The 15,124-nt window shown below is 47.1% G+C and overlaps 1 long non-coding RNA gene across 1 annotated transcript; it reads right to left on the bottom strand.

The window, feature by feature from the left end:
* Positions 1-9,085: 9,085 nt before the first annotated feature.
* LOC142989424 (uncharacterized) lies at positions 9,086-14,129 on the bottom strand. Its single transcript, XR_012960689.1, has 4 exons — positions 14,004-14,129; positions 9,575-9,662; positions 9,342-9,463; positions 9,086-9,211 (listed from the first exon to the last, which is right to left on the bottom strand). It is a non-coding gene; the product is annotated as an uncharacterized LOC142989424 (long non-coding RNA).
* Between the last annotated feature and the right edge of the window lie 995 nt (positions 14,130-15,124).

Here is a 15,124-nt window from a genome sequence, read left to right as displayed (position 1 = left end):
CCTCTCCTCTCCTTTCCTCTCCTCTCCTCTCCTCTCCTCTCCTCTCCTCTCCTCTCCTCTCCACTGAGGTAAATAACCCGATGCGTTCTGTTCAGCTGCTTCAGCAGGAACACGGCTCGCACCGGAACAAAGGCAAAGTTACAAAAACACACTTCATAATCCCTGAGAGAGAAACGGTGTAATGTAAGAGAACGCCCCGGGGTTAAGAAAAGTATCATTCATTCCATTTATTCCACAAACTGAAACTACTTCATCTGCATAATGTCTGCTCCTTCTCTCCCTGCCTCTGTTTTACTTTCACTCTTATTTTCCCTCCCCCTCCTTTGCTTTTTCCCTCCGCCTGCACTTTTGCTCTGGCTTCATCTCTGCGTCCCACTTTCTGTCTTCTTCTTCTTCTCCTTCTTCTTTTTAAAACTCTGTCACTCTCTCTTTCTCTTGGAAATCAATTTCAACAAAAGTCTGTGTTTCTTTTGTTTCCAGAAAGCTCTTACAGGAGCGTGCAGAGAGCTGCCGCCACAGCTTTAACCTCCGGCCCTGTGTGACCCACTTTCAGCTCACAGCAGAACTCCCTAATAGGCGAATCTCCCTCTGTCTGTCTGTCTCTCTTGTTCTGCACCGTCTGTCTCTCCTGTGCTCCCATCTGTTCCTCAGCCGTCTCTTCTTCGCTCGGTAGCTTCAGCTCAGTTCAGGTATTTAAAATCCTTCTCCTCCTGATGTGATCTCACTTGATTCTTCCTTTCCTCAATTCTGAACCGAACACCTTTGTGAGTGTTTCTGTTGTACTCGGCTTAGTCCTGTGTCTTCATCGCATTCATCCTCTCACAAAATGCTGGAACAAATGGAAAATGCTTCACTGCTGCACTTCACTAGTTTCCAGTTAAATTCTCTTCTCTGCTGGTTCTCCTTATTTCGTGTTCAAGTCCTCTTCACACTCTGCACAAGCATCCAGCTCCAACTCCTCAACTCACACTGCCTAGATCCTCAAAGTGCCTAGAATGGTTGCCAGGTTGCCATCTCTGAAGTATCGAGCTGCTTCATCTCCCCAGCTGTTCTGTCCTGGTTTCAGCCTTAAGACGTGTCGGAGCAGAAGCTCTGGCTCCTCCTGTGCCTTCATCATTCAGATCCTCCTGTGCTGCTCGGCTACGCAGCTTTGGACTAATGCTCTAAACCTAAATGTGTTTGTTAGCTTTAATGAGCTCCCTTGGAAACGTATATACAACATTATAAGATTTCTTTGTGATTTTATTCTTGCCTTCTCCTCAAAGTGATAGTTATTGTTTCATCTCTGATGTGTTGCGTCTTAAACTGCTCAGGGTGAAGTCCAAAGATGTGGAGATGCAAAACCAAAACTGGAGAGCAACGTTCCCCAAGAGCAGAGAGAGGAGGAGAGAGAATCATGAGAGGAGCAGCTGGAACCTGAGGAGCTTCCTCCAGGCTGAAGGAATCTCACATTTGAGACACATTTATCTGTGATGCTATGATAATAATAATGATAATAATAATAATATCCTGAGTCATATTGTGGATGAAGCACCTGCTGAGCACAAACTGCTCCACAGTCACACCTGGAAGTCTCTGTACTGATGTTTGTGCTCTGTTTAGCTCCAGCACACTTCAGTGAAAACATGCCACAGGGCAGTGAAACACACACACACACACACACACACACGTTCTGGTGTCTGGTGTCTGGTGTCTGTCTCCACATGGCCTAGTTGTGTGTCTGCTGTGGCGTCTGGTCTCACTGAGGAGCCGTTATGGAGACGTCTGACTGGAAAGATAATTTTCGATGCATCCCAGCATGCAGTGGGCCAGAGGGAGGGACTTCAAATGGTCACACGCTCGTCATGATCCCCCCCCCCCATGTTGCCTTTTGAAGCAGCTTTTGCCCCGACCTCCTCTCAGGACACACAGCCAGCTGGGCAGAAGGTGACACCTTAGCTTCAGCTGATGTGATGTAAGATGATGAAGATGAGTTGTGGCCCTCTTCTTCTCCATCTGGTTCAGTCAGGGACGCTGGATTTCCTGGACTTGGACGTGGCCCCGGCCCCCCTCAGTCAGAAACCTTCCCTGGACCATGGATCCCTCCTCTCTTCCTTCCTCCACTCGTTCTCCTCTCATCATCATTTATTGTGATTGAGACGTTTGGCGGATGAAGGAGCGACGTATCAGATCACCTTCAAACCCAAGGAAGGGAAAGCTGCACGCCGCGCCCAGAGACGCCCGGCAACACTATCGTCTCTGAAATTGTTTTCCCGAGATAACAAGATTCTGTTATCTGGAAACCAAAACTACTTTGGTTCTTCTGGAGATAAGAGGAGGAACTTTCAAGATCTCACATCAGAGGAGAGCGTGCCTCCTCCATGGCGAGCCAGGCCAGGAGTGATTCTTATCAGGAGTCTAACTGTATGGTTCCATCTTTCTCAGTGTGTGTGTGTGTACTACTCTCTCTCTCTCTCTCACACACACACACACACACACACACACACACACACACACACACTAGCGTACTTTCCTTCAAATGACATTTCTTTTGCATCTGGACGGATATTTCTCCATGATGGTGCGCCTGTGTGCGTGTGTGCGTGTGTGTGTCTTTGTGTGACGCTGACCGATCCCTGATGGCTATCTGCGGCGGCGTTGTTGTGCTCTGAGCAGAGTGATACATCACAGAGCGACGGGGAGGAGACGCAGGATATTGCTTTGCTGAAGCCGCTGCCCCCTGCAGGTGGGGTCCCTGCTGCCTCATGGGTTCGGTAAATACGGATCGTTTCATCGCCTGTCGCCCCTCTCGCTCTTCTGGAATCTAATAAAGCAGACTGGTGATAAAAACAACAAAGGACAAACACACACACACACACACACACACATCTCTACTGTAGGTAGACGACCCCTGCATGGACGGTGGGACATGGGGACCAGTTTGCAGAAGACGGACATTGTTGCCGTACAGTGGCAGCCATGTTTGAAGTGAAAGAGGTCAAAGGTCAGAGAGCGGACTGAATTTGACCTAAAGTGTGTGTGGGGTGAACCAGACTTCTCCCACTCAATCAACAAGACATTGGGACGACCTCATTCCTATCATTTGCCAGCTTGATGTCCACACGTCTCCTTGGTAACAGAGGTAAGTCAGCGTTCACTTCAGCTCTGAGTGTGTGTGAAGTGAACAACCTGTGTCTCCACTGAAGGGAAAAACAAACAATGAAGACACAGGAAGTGACAGAAGGAGAAGATGGCAGCTGGATGCGTCCTTCTGGATTGGCCCCGATCCGATTTGGAGTCGTCACGCTCTCTTAGCCCCATTTTCATCACGGCGGGCAACAGTCAGCACAAAAGAAAGCCTGAACCTCTGTGAAATATAAGAGAGCGGAGCGGCTCATCGTTCAGAGAGCTCGATAAAAGTTAAAAGCCCATCTGGAGAGTGCTCGTCCTATTGATTATGTATCAGCACGGTAACATGGACGCTCCGTCGTGTCGGAGTCGTGCACAGCTGCTCAACAGGAGCGGCAGGAAGCAGACGACACGGCCCAGATGTGTCTGCAGGATGGGAACGGATGCACCTCCATCATCAGCTCTCTGACTCTGATCTGTTCTGTCTCTTCTGTCCATTCGTCTCATGTTTGTATCCACAGAGAAGATCAGGATTGGGACGGAACACGCCAGTCCACCTCCTTTCCATTTGGGACGTTGACCTCAGTGGTCTTCAATCGATGGCTTCCAGGAAAAAAGAACCTGAGCTGAAACGAGCTGAGGCGTCTCCCAGGCCAGCAGCTGGATGGTCTGAGCTGTGATCTTCATCTGTTTGTTCCTCTCCTCTCTCAGTAAACCGAACCCCTCGTGGTTCGGCTCAGCTCCACATTGACGCCCGCCCCCGCAACTTAATGATGCTCGCCCTGGTTTCCTCTGCTCACACTCCATCCCATCTGTTTACCTAATTGGCTGTAATTAATTATGTCACACCAAATTAGCAACACGGTTCGTCATTCCAACGCCAGGAACAATTTAAATAGCCGAAACATATTTATCAACTTCAGTCCAAATCTTAATCAGTGTGTGATGGCGCGTGGGCGGCAGAGTGTGTGTGATGCGCTCAGCGTCGGGTCCCAGCTCAATGCAAACGCTTGATTTGACAACAAGTGTCTAAGGCCGGAGAGAGAGAGAGAGAGAGAGAGAGAGAGAGAGAGAGGAAGAGTTTAAGCTTCAGTTTTAATGGGAATAAGCAGCTCTGCTCCTGTCGGCTCACTGCGACGCTTAGACTGAACTTAATCAGGCTGCAGCTCCGTTCACTCATTAGTCTGGAGCACCACACACACACACAACACACACACACACACAGAGGCTCAGGACAAAGGGTCCAGATGAGTGGCGGCTCAGACTGAGAGAGGCGTGATGAAGAGGAAGAGGTTTTAATGTTAGAACACAAACTGAACACAAGACGTCTGTGTAATATTACAGATTTTAAAAGTCTGTAGAGGTTAAAGGTTAGAATGGAGGAAAACAGACTTGTTTTTTGATTGATTCATCAATAAACTGAAAGTAAAGCAAAACCCACAAAAACCTTTAATGAGGGCGTACAGAATTATACCTGCTCTCCAGGGAGGAGACCTGGCCCCGGCCTCTCTCTCTCTCTCTCTCTCTCTCTCTCCCACTCACTCACTCACTCACTCACTCACTCACTAACACACACACACTCACACATACATCACCAGTTGTGGTTGAGGAAGATGAATTTGCCGTCAGACCGGTAAAACCCCAGAGTGTAGAAATAGGCTCTTCGTCCTCACACATTTATGAAAGAGCCTTCAAACTGCTCACAACTTCATCAGCACACACACACACACACACACACACACACACACACACACACACACACACACACTTCACACAAGCTATGTTAACGTGTACCAACTGTATCGTTAACATGACAGAATGAGAAACGAGGATGATTTATGAGGATTCCGGCGTTTCTGACAAACCTGTAAACAACATGGGGGGAGGGAGAGGCTGTGTGTGTGTGTGTGTGTGTGGGGGGGGGGGGGGGGGGGGGGGGGGGTGTGTGTGTGAGAGAGAGAGAGAGAGAGAGAGGCTTGATTCACCAATTTGCTGTATTTTGTCGTCGCCGCTCTCTCATCAACTGCCAGCTTCCTCCTTGTTCGGTAATGAGCTTGGCAGCCGATGCAGATATCCTCCACCAGACCAACACTGTCATAGTGCCTTTGAGCAACGCGCCAAGACGATGTGATCAGTGGGATCTGTTGTGTCTGGTCTCTGTGCTGCAGATGGCCGAGACGGCTCAGTGTGGGAACAGCAGAAGAAGAACACATCTGACAGGGTATCATCTTATTGTTGTTGGTATTTAGTTTCTTAATGTTCCCTCAGCCGGTGAGCAGCGGCCCTGAGGTCTGAGGTTTGGTTCCCAGGATGAATCCAAGTTTCTTTGGAAGGAGATGCTGACACTTCTGACAAACCTGTAAACAGCAGAGAGAAAGCAAAGCCACTCTTCAGCAGGTCATGTGATCTCACAGACTAAGGGTCTCGTGTGGCTTTTAGGCAGCAGTTCTTCAACTAAGCTGCAGTTTCCTCCTCAGCAGAGTTCACACTCATGTCAACCATAAATATAAAGGAGAAGCACCGTCCTGTTTTAATGTCATCCCATCACAGAGTCACAGTAAATTGTCCTCGGGTGACACCGAGTCAATTCAACAGAGACACAAACCCATCAAAGCCTCACCTCAGTGCTGGATGGAGTCCTGTGCTGACAGGTCCATGATGTGAGGAGCAGCAGGAGCAGGGCCGCTCCACAGGGGGGCCTGAACGGTGCTCAATCTCTGACACATGTCCTTCCTGCTTAATTAAGGGCTGATAACTTTAAACTCTTGAGGAGGGGATGGCTTTGAAAAGGAGCCGTGCATCTAATCCAGGCTGGGTTCATCTGACGCCCTGAAGAGCAGATCTGTTGTTTTGGCTCCGGTGCCTGAGGTGGATGGAGCGCCGGGTAAACAAACCAGCGGTGCTTGTTTTGAAGAATGAATGGATCGTGCAGCAGAGCGGAGTTCAGGGCTGTTAGAGATCTCACATGAGGTTTGTGAAGGACGCTCAATGTTTGTGTTTGTGTTCCTCCTGACATCTACTCACACAACTTCACCTGACTGAAATCTAACTAACAGACCTTTATCCTGTCATTCTAGGTCGGTTGAGCTGGTTTCTCTTTTTGCCTATGTTTGAAATTCACAATTTAATTCATATAAATCGTTGAATTGAAATTGAGGAATAATGAAACATCATCCCAGCGTCAAGATGATGTAACCTCCTGCAAACACAGCCAGTGATGTGTGTGTGTGTGTGTGTGTGTGTGTGTGTGTGTGTGTGTGTGTGTGTGTGTGTGTGTGTGTGTGTGTGTTGTTTTCGCCTTAAACTGAAGGTTGATTGGTTCCTTTTCCTTCCCAGACCAGAGCTTTGCACCGTCGGCAAGAGCTGTTCCCTCTGACCAAGTGTCTGTGTGTGTGTGTGTGTGTCCTTGTCCCAGCTCATATTCGGTACTCAGTGTCTCTCACACACACTTTTCCTTTTCTTTTCCACTTTCTCGTTCAGTTCACATTTGCTTTAATAACCTGACAATCAGTAATCATCAGCTCCCTGACTCGCCTCTCTCCACACACACACACACACACACACACACACACACACACACACACACACACACACACACACAGCCCAGGTTTCAGGCAGCAGGAGTTCCTAACAGGATCCGTTTTGTTGACAGATGCCACACCGGCGGTCCTGCATGGCGCCGTAGCGGACCACTCCACTCAGTACACCTGAGTGGGTTCTGTGACAGCCCGATGTGTCCGTGTGGGCGACCCTCAGCTGATGGCACCATGCACCAGCATTTTGGCTGTCACAGCCTGGAGATCCCCCGGCTCTGGTGTCAGAGGGGATGAACATCACAAGGATCCTGCATGAAGCCACTGTTGCTGCAATGCAAAGACTAAGATCTGTGGGCCGGGCCTGGGCCTGGGCCTGGACCTGGACCTGGACCTGGACCTGGACCTGGACCTGGGCCTGGGCCTGGACCTGGACCTGGACCTGGACCTGGGCCAGGGCCTGGACCTGGACCTGGGCCTTTCCTCATGCTCTCATATGGACCACAGCTTTCTGTCACTTTCTGTATTGTTCCAGTTCTTTCCCATCATGAAACCTGAAACCCACCTTGTTTCCCAAATCCTCACACGATGGACCTGGACAGACATCACGACTCTGCTGGGTTTAGCAATGAAAAATAATATTTTAAGTTAAGTTTGTTCAAAACCCTAAAAGAACCAAAGTCAGCCGTCTAGAAACAAACGTGATCTTTGACCAACATGGAACAAGACACAGATGCGCAGAAAGAGTCCAACTGAGACATAACCAATGAGACAGACGGATTGAGGGAAATGTCTCGCTGTGCCGAGATTCTATTTTTCAAGCCTCAGACAGTAATTAGAGAGCAGCGTCAGGTAATTAGGAAGGCCTGTGGCTGATTAAAGCTGCGCTGCTGTCAGCTGGGCGGGATTGGTGCTGACAGTGAAGAGCTGACAGTGATGTCCGAGTGTGTGTGTGTGTGTGTGTGTGTGTGTGTGTGTGTGTGTGTGTGTGTACATTTTCAGAGTGAGAGGTCCTTGCTTTAGAAGAGCAGCAGAGGCAGAAGGTTGGATGAATCATAATAGAAGATTGTCTGCATTAGACTACACAGGACACAGCTGCAGCCTGATAAATACTACAAAATGTCCAATCCATCACAAACTATAATCCCCACATTCTAAACCCCCTGGTTACAGTGACCTGCACAGAGAAGCTTGTGACTGAAGGTTGCAGCTGACCTGCAACTTGACTGCACAAATGATTTCTGCATCGCATGCATCAGCATCAGCGTCTGTCATGAGGATTTCTTACATCATTCACCTCGGGCAACTGTCACAATGTGATGGCACTGCAGCTCAACAGTGAGACAGGAGAGAGAAGGCAGACGTGATTAGAGTTTAGGGAGATCCATCCATCAAAACTGGAAGGAGCACAACAAATGGAACCATATTCAAAACAGACCAACAAATTGAGTTGTTGTTGATCCCTTTCCCTCCGTTAAGATAAAGAAGAATTTCCTTAGAAAGCAGCATAATTGCAGTTGTTGTCATAGTGATACAGTGTGTGGTACAGTGTGTGTACCTGGATCAGCTCTCTGCTACTAAGCTCAGGTCAGTGAAGGAATCCAAAAGATCCATTTAGCTTTGACTGTGATATGCATACATGCAACATGGCTCCATGAGGGTCGACTCAAAGGCCAACATACCTGATGACCTCACATAAAAACCACCTGGGTGACTGAGCTCAGGTGTAAATGACAGAAGAACATAGACTGTATGGCTTTAAACAGAAGTGACAGGAGATCTGTGTTTGTTTGCTGCAGAAGGAAGTTTATTGAGCAAAGACAGAGAGCAGGCAGAGGGAGACGCAGAGAGCTGCTGGTCTCAGCGGTGAAGTCCAAGTCATCAGATGATCTTCACTTAGCGCAGACAAAGTAGTTCCTGTAGATACAGTAAACGTCGTTCCACTGTCCATACCCTGAATTAAAACACAAACATCACCTTCAGGGGTTTTACACAGAAAATCTCACTGATCTGAAGTCAATCATCTAAACCAGTGGTTCCCAAAGTTGGGCGCGCGCCTCCTATGGGGCCCGCAGAGCGATTGCAGCGGCCTTTGTTTGATCTGGGTTAGGAGTTGGTTTTCAGACTTACCCTGAAAATTGGTGACCACACATTTCTCATTACGGTTATTTGGTTCCCCCCTGGCCCAGCTGCTGTACTTGAATCTGCTGCCGTCACTCCACACGAATCCGTGAACCCACCGCAGTCCCCACCGCCACTGTGAACAGAACGCACCAGTCAAGACCCACAGAGCAGTAACCTCAGCTCCCATTGGTCTGCTGTTGACCTCCAGCTGACACCAACACTTACACACTTCCATTTATTCTTCCACTCCCCCACCGACCCAGCCTCCCATTCGCCGTCCATTCTCACATTCTTTTTCTTTATTTTATTCTCACCATTCTTCTTTCTAAGCCGATGTAAACCTGGACCGGGTGCTTCCTACTGTAGAAGACGAGACAGCTCACATGATCTCTCTCTGCATTGCTGTGTATTGAAACCAGCTCAGCTCCATGCCTGCGGCAGTACCTCTGCAAACACAAATGTGAAGATCCACCATGGTTACACTATGAGCTCATTAACAGTGAACTAGCATGTCACTCTGTGTGTGTGTGTGTGTGTGTGTGTGTGTGTGTGTGTGTGTGTGTGTGTGTGCATCACCTTGGCATATTTATGATTTACTTTTAGAGAATTAGGGAATCTTAAGCATTTCCCCCCATCAAACCTCCACCAGAGTCTCCCACAGGAGGTTCTTCTGAACTTGTTGCACATGCCATAAAGATCTGTGAGAAGAAATCGGTGTTAATATTTTGCTGTACAAATATTCAACAACAAAAACCCGACTATTGAAACTTGTGATCTCTTGTGGTCTGTGATCTGTGATCTGAACTCACTCTGCCAGCCTGCAGTCATCTGGACACAGACCAGCATCAGCATGCACACCAGGACAAACTTCATGGCTCCAAAACTCTGGAAAATGATCTGCAAACATTCCTCCATCAAGTCAGAGAGCTGCTCTCTGGACCGACAGCAGCCTCTACATGTGACGTCTGTTATCTCCACACTCCATTCAATTGAATATTAAAGAGGCATCTAAACATATACGTTTCATGTTAGACCAGAGAACTCTGAAGTTTGGCTCTACAGTCCATTCTAATGTGTGACAGAATCATTTTGTGTCACTCATTGTTAAGCAGATCAGAACAATAACACAGATCAATCCCTCAAATCCTGATTCTGGTGAAGTTCTCTCCAATAAACAGCTGAACAGATGGTTTTCCACACAACAATAAACAGGGCTCACCTGTGATGTGAAGGTCCGCTTGCTCTTCCTTCCTCGTCTGAATGGCAAGCAGACCCTCAGCTGGTGTATATATCCTCTCAGAATCATTTTATTAAACAAACATAATGTGTTGAAACACGTTTGCCTGCAACTGTTTAATCCTATGATGCTGTTTCCATATTCCTGCCTCACCTTAAAAGCTAATGTTTAATCTGGACTGGCGCGCGCGGGATCTGAGGAGCGATATGAATAAGTACCACCTCAGGTACATGAATGAGGCCATACTTCCTCGTCTTACTGCAGGAGAATGAGCGTCCAGTTAACATTATTACATTAGCACTCCATGGATTTGTGTCCTCTGTCGTCTAATCGTCCCGTATTATTTAAGCTTAGCCTGATGCTGAGTTTGGCTCTAAATGTTGGAAACCTCACCAATTGGAGGCCAGGACGTTGTGTGTTGCTGCTGTGACACATCAAGGCAGGACAGGCCACGACATCGCTGTAAGAAGGCTTAAGTGCTGAATGGTTTCCACTTTAGAAACAAGTATTGGCTTTATGACTTATTGCTTTCTTTAAAGTCCCATGTAAGCTATCATAAACATCTTATCATCCCTTCATGTCATCTAACTGCTGGCAGCTTTTGCGTCTGTATGCTGTGGTGCTGTGTGCGAGCTTTGGATGTTACGGATTGGATGAACCTTGCTGGTCTTGACCTTCTTCACAAAGCTGAAAACTTTGATAGACGTACTGTTGCTTCAGTGGAGTTCAATGGCCATTAAGTGTGTTAGTGCTATCGGTTACAGCTGCCAGAGGGGCTGCCAAGGTCAAATGTAACGGACAGAGAGCCCAGAACGTTTAGACATCACACACACACAGAAACACACACACACACACACACACACACACACACACACTTTGTAAAGTCTGATCATGTTTGATCAGGTGAATGTAATTTACAAACAGTACACAAAAACACTTGCACTGGACTGTAGCGTGAAGTCAAACAGGCTGTGCTGAGACACACACACACACACACACACACACACACACACACAGAGTGACATGCGAGTTCACTGTTAATGAGCTCATTGTGTAACCATAGTGGATCTTCACATTTGTGTTTGCAGAGTTACTGCCGCAGGTGTGGAGCTGAGCTGGTTTCAATACACAGTAATGCAGAGAGAGATCATGTGAGCTGTCAGAACAGAACAGAACAGAACAGAACAGAACAGAACTGCAGCTTTTTTGTAAAGAAGGCTTAGAAGGTTAGATGTATCCGTGTTGTGTTCCTGTCGTGCTGCTGTTAGACTCCTTTTCTGCACCTGGGGACTAATAAGGGTTAAATATCCGTCACCTAATCTTATCTGTCAGGTTTCGGACCATTTTGCGCTCAGCTGTTTCATACTTGTTTCCCTCAATGTTTGCTTGATGCAGTGAGCTTACAGAGTGCAACATTACAACATACAGTACATGTTCACATTCTCCCATTCAGCTGTCACACATCATGTGTTACATGAAGGTGAAGGTGAGGTCCACCGAAGAGATGGGACAGCAGGAAGTAGAAGAGGACCTGAGGTAGAGAAAAGAACTGCAGCTTTGTCTCTAAAGAAGGCTGAGAAGGTTAGACGTGTCCGTGTTGTGTGTCTGTTCTCCACACATGTTCTTTATTCTACGCTTTGTTAATTTGGCGTAACATAAGAATTAATAAGACATATCTTGAATATTCAACTAGCTCCAGGATTATCACTAATAGGCTTAACAGCAAAGTCGTAAAGCGTAACAGGATGTCTCACAGCTTCAAAAATGAGCGTTCTAGCCACGAGCTGGAACAATTATTTATCCAATTACACTGTGCTACCAAAAAGAAGTAGGACAAAAGTGTGTGTGTGTGTGTCTGTGTGCGTGTGCGTGTGTGTGTGTGTGTGTGTGTGTGTGTGTGTGTGTGTGTGTGTGTGTGTGTGTGTGTGTGTGTGTGTGTGTGTGTGTGTGTGTGTGTGTGTGTGTGTGTGAATACCAAGCCTACAGTCCCAGCTGATACAGGTGGGACTGTAGGCTTGGTATTCAGCCTTCTGAACTCAATGATCCTATTCAAGTGTCACTCAAACACACGACACAATCCCATGATCTAAACACAAACAGCTGCAGGCAGTTGTATTAATATGTTTGACTTCCTCGGCTGCTGTCACACTCATTTTACTAATAAGGGTTTATGATGTGTTATCTTATCTTGTCTGTCAGGTTTGGACCATGTTGCTCTCAGCTGTTTCATATTTGTTTCCCTCAATGTTTGCTTGATGCAAAGAGTTGAAGATGAGCTTACAGAGTGCAACATTACAACATACAGTGTGTGTGAGGCTTTAATCTCACTGCTGAGCGCCTGTTTAGTCCTGCAGATCGTCCACTGATACCTTATTAACAATGACTAACACACACACACACACACACACACACACACACACATACACGCTGGGATGGACAGTAGACCCATCAATCTTTCTGAAAATGTCAACTTACAGGTGAAGACACACACACACACACAGAGAGAGAGTGTGTGTGTTCGTGTGTGTGTGTGTGTGTGTGTGTGTGTGTGTGTGTGTGTGTGTGTGTGTGAGTGAGAGAGAGAGAGAGAATAATTCTACGTGAGCACCTTAAACATTCAGTCTGGTCTCTGTTCGTCCACAGCTCCAGAGCGATGTGTGTGAGGTACATTAAACTGCACGTAACCATAGCAACAATACTTCCTCATCCAGCCAGCTTTAAAAAAATGGATTTGTGTGTATGTGTGCGTGTGCGTGTGTGTGTGCATGTGCGCTTTGCGTGTGGGTGTGTGTGTGTGTTTGTGTGCGTGTGCACGTGCGTGTGTGTGTGTGTGCATGCGTGCGTGTGTGTTCCTCCTCTACAGTATATAACAGCAATTACATTCAGCCACAAAATCATTGGTGCTTGTGAAGAAAAACTTTACACAAAACATTTACACCAAAAATAAGACTTATCACGCTTATCTGAATGACAGACAGACAGACAGACAGACAGACAGACAGACAGACAGACAGACAGTACATACTGTGTCAGGTTCGGTTTCATGAAGTAAGTGTACTTCTCGTGTACCTTGTGTGTGTGTGAGTGTGGGAGTGTGTGAGTGTGTGAGTGTGTGTGGGAGTGTGGGAGTGTGTGAGTGTGTGAGTGTGTGAGTGTGTGTGGGAGTGTGTGAGTGTGTGAGTGTGTGTGGGAGTGTGGGAGTGTGTGAGTGTGTGAGTGTGTGAGTGTGTGTGGGAGTGTGGGAGTGTGTGAGTGTGTGAGTGTGTGAGTGTGTGTGGGAGTGTGGGAGTGTGTGAGTGTGTGAGTGTGTGAGTGTGTGTGGGAGTGTGGGAGTGTGTGAGTGTGTGAGTGCAGTTCCAGCCCAGTAGGTGGCAGCTTTTACATTTGTGTTTGTCTGTCTGCACAACACAAATAATACCAGATGAAGAAGAGAAGAGAGATTTTTGGGTAAACAAACACAAAGAGAAGGGAGACGAAGTTCAGAAGGAGACGAGGAAGCAGAAGGAGGAAACCAGAGAGTGATTGTCCGGTTTAGACAGGCCTGAGGTCCACTTCTCCTTTGTCCGTTGTCAGATGTAAGGCCTCCCATAGACTAATGAATGTACGTTCGTATTGAGATGCAAGATCACAGCAAACTACACTACACTTAGATGTTAGACTAAACAACAGAGACAACAGAGACACAACAGAGGGACATCCTCACTAACTGCACTAACACGTCCTCTCTGTCGTCCACATTCATTCACGTTTCATCTCCTGCTTTTCTGTCTTCAATTAAAGCTGAGCGTCCAGCTTTGATTCATGACTCCTGGAATAGACTCGGCACCAGAAAGTTCCTTAGCGCCTGCAGTCATTTGTTACCGTGGGAACACATTAGTTTGCATTGGCCCCCCTTTCATTTAACACTCATAAGGGCACCGATTCAAATTTCAGATTAAAAGGAATCTAGGGACGAGAAGGTAACGGTTGAAAAGCGGCGATACGTGAGAGTAATGACTCACCTTGAGCTGTGAAAGGGAGAGGAAGGAGGAGACTCCGAGGAGAGAATGGGAGGAAACCAACTTTTAATGGGGAAAGTAAGAGAAATATCTGCGACTTAACCTCCGGGTTGAACGTTCATCTCCTGTTTCAGGGAAACCTTGAAACTTTGTAGTTTTCCTCCTCCCATCGCACTGCAGAGATGAAGGAACACACCTATGAGAAGCCCCTCCCCCCTAGAACATGACATCTAGGAGATAAAATGTTCACCCGTCCATGATGACCTTTGACCTTGAGCTGAAAACGGAGAGCAAAATATGGAGGAGAAGTAGAGAAAGAGAGAGAGAGAGAGAGAGAGAGAGAGAGTATCTGCTTACGGGAAACAAACTTCACTGAAGCGGAAACACTTCAGCGTAACGAGTGACCTCAGAGTGTGCAAGCATGTTTGTGAGGGTGTGTGTGTGTGTGTGTGTGTGTGTGTGTGTGTGTGTGAGGATAAAGCTCCATGGAGGATTTGGTGAGAGGTTCACCACCGCGGACAAAGCTGTTATCCCTCAGTGTGAAGTGACAGGCGGAGCTGCTGAACGTGGAAATTGGAGTTGGAAAGTTTGAGCTTTCTGTTTGTTGTTTCTTTTAAACTTTTAATTTAGTTTGAACTGTGACTTCATGGTTCTTACATGTGGGGAGTGACACAAGAAGTCCAAACTCTATAAAACCCGTGGCAAAAGGGGCCGTCTGAAAATGACATCAATGCGTCCCAAGCTCCTTTCTAACGATCGATAACATTTTTGAAAAGACTTTTGACCAAAATCTGCGATAAATCTCCTCTGATTGACGGACAGACCGTTTGTTCAAACCAAAGCCAGAGATTCAATCCAGCTGCCTGCTGCCCTGCAATGCAGTGATGTGTGTGTGTGTGTGTGTGTGTGTGTGATGCCGTGTGTATGTGTGTATGTATATGTGTTGTGTGTGTGTGTGTGTGTGTGTGTATGTATGTGTGAATGTATGTATGTTGTGCTTATATTCACAAATCAGGGGATGTTGTTCCGTTTGAAGGATGAGCCCGTCCCAGTATCTGTGTGTGTATTATGGTATGGCAGTGTGTTTATGCTTCCTGCTCCTTTGTCAGCTAAACGGAAAAACC

This window comes from Genypterus blacodes, unplaced genomic scaffold, assembly GCF_046128005.1.
Source record: "Genypterus blacodes isolate CSIRO-AG114 ecotype Tasmania unplaced genomic scaffold, CSIRO-AGI_Gbla_v1 ptg000420l_1, whole genome shotgun sequence".
NCBI lineage: Eukaryota > Metazoa > Chordata > Actinopteri > Ophidiiformes > Ophidiidae > Genypterus > Genypterus blacodes.
Note: the sequence above shows the minus strand (reverse complement) of the source record. Positions and strands in the feature narration are given on the sequence as shown.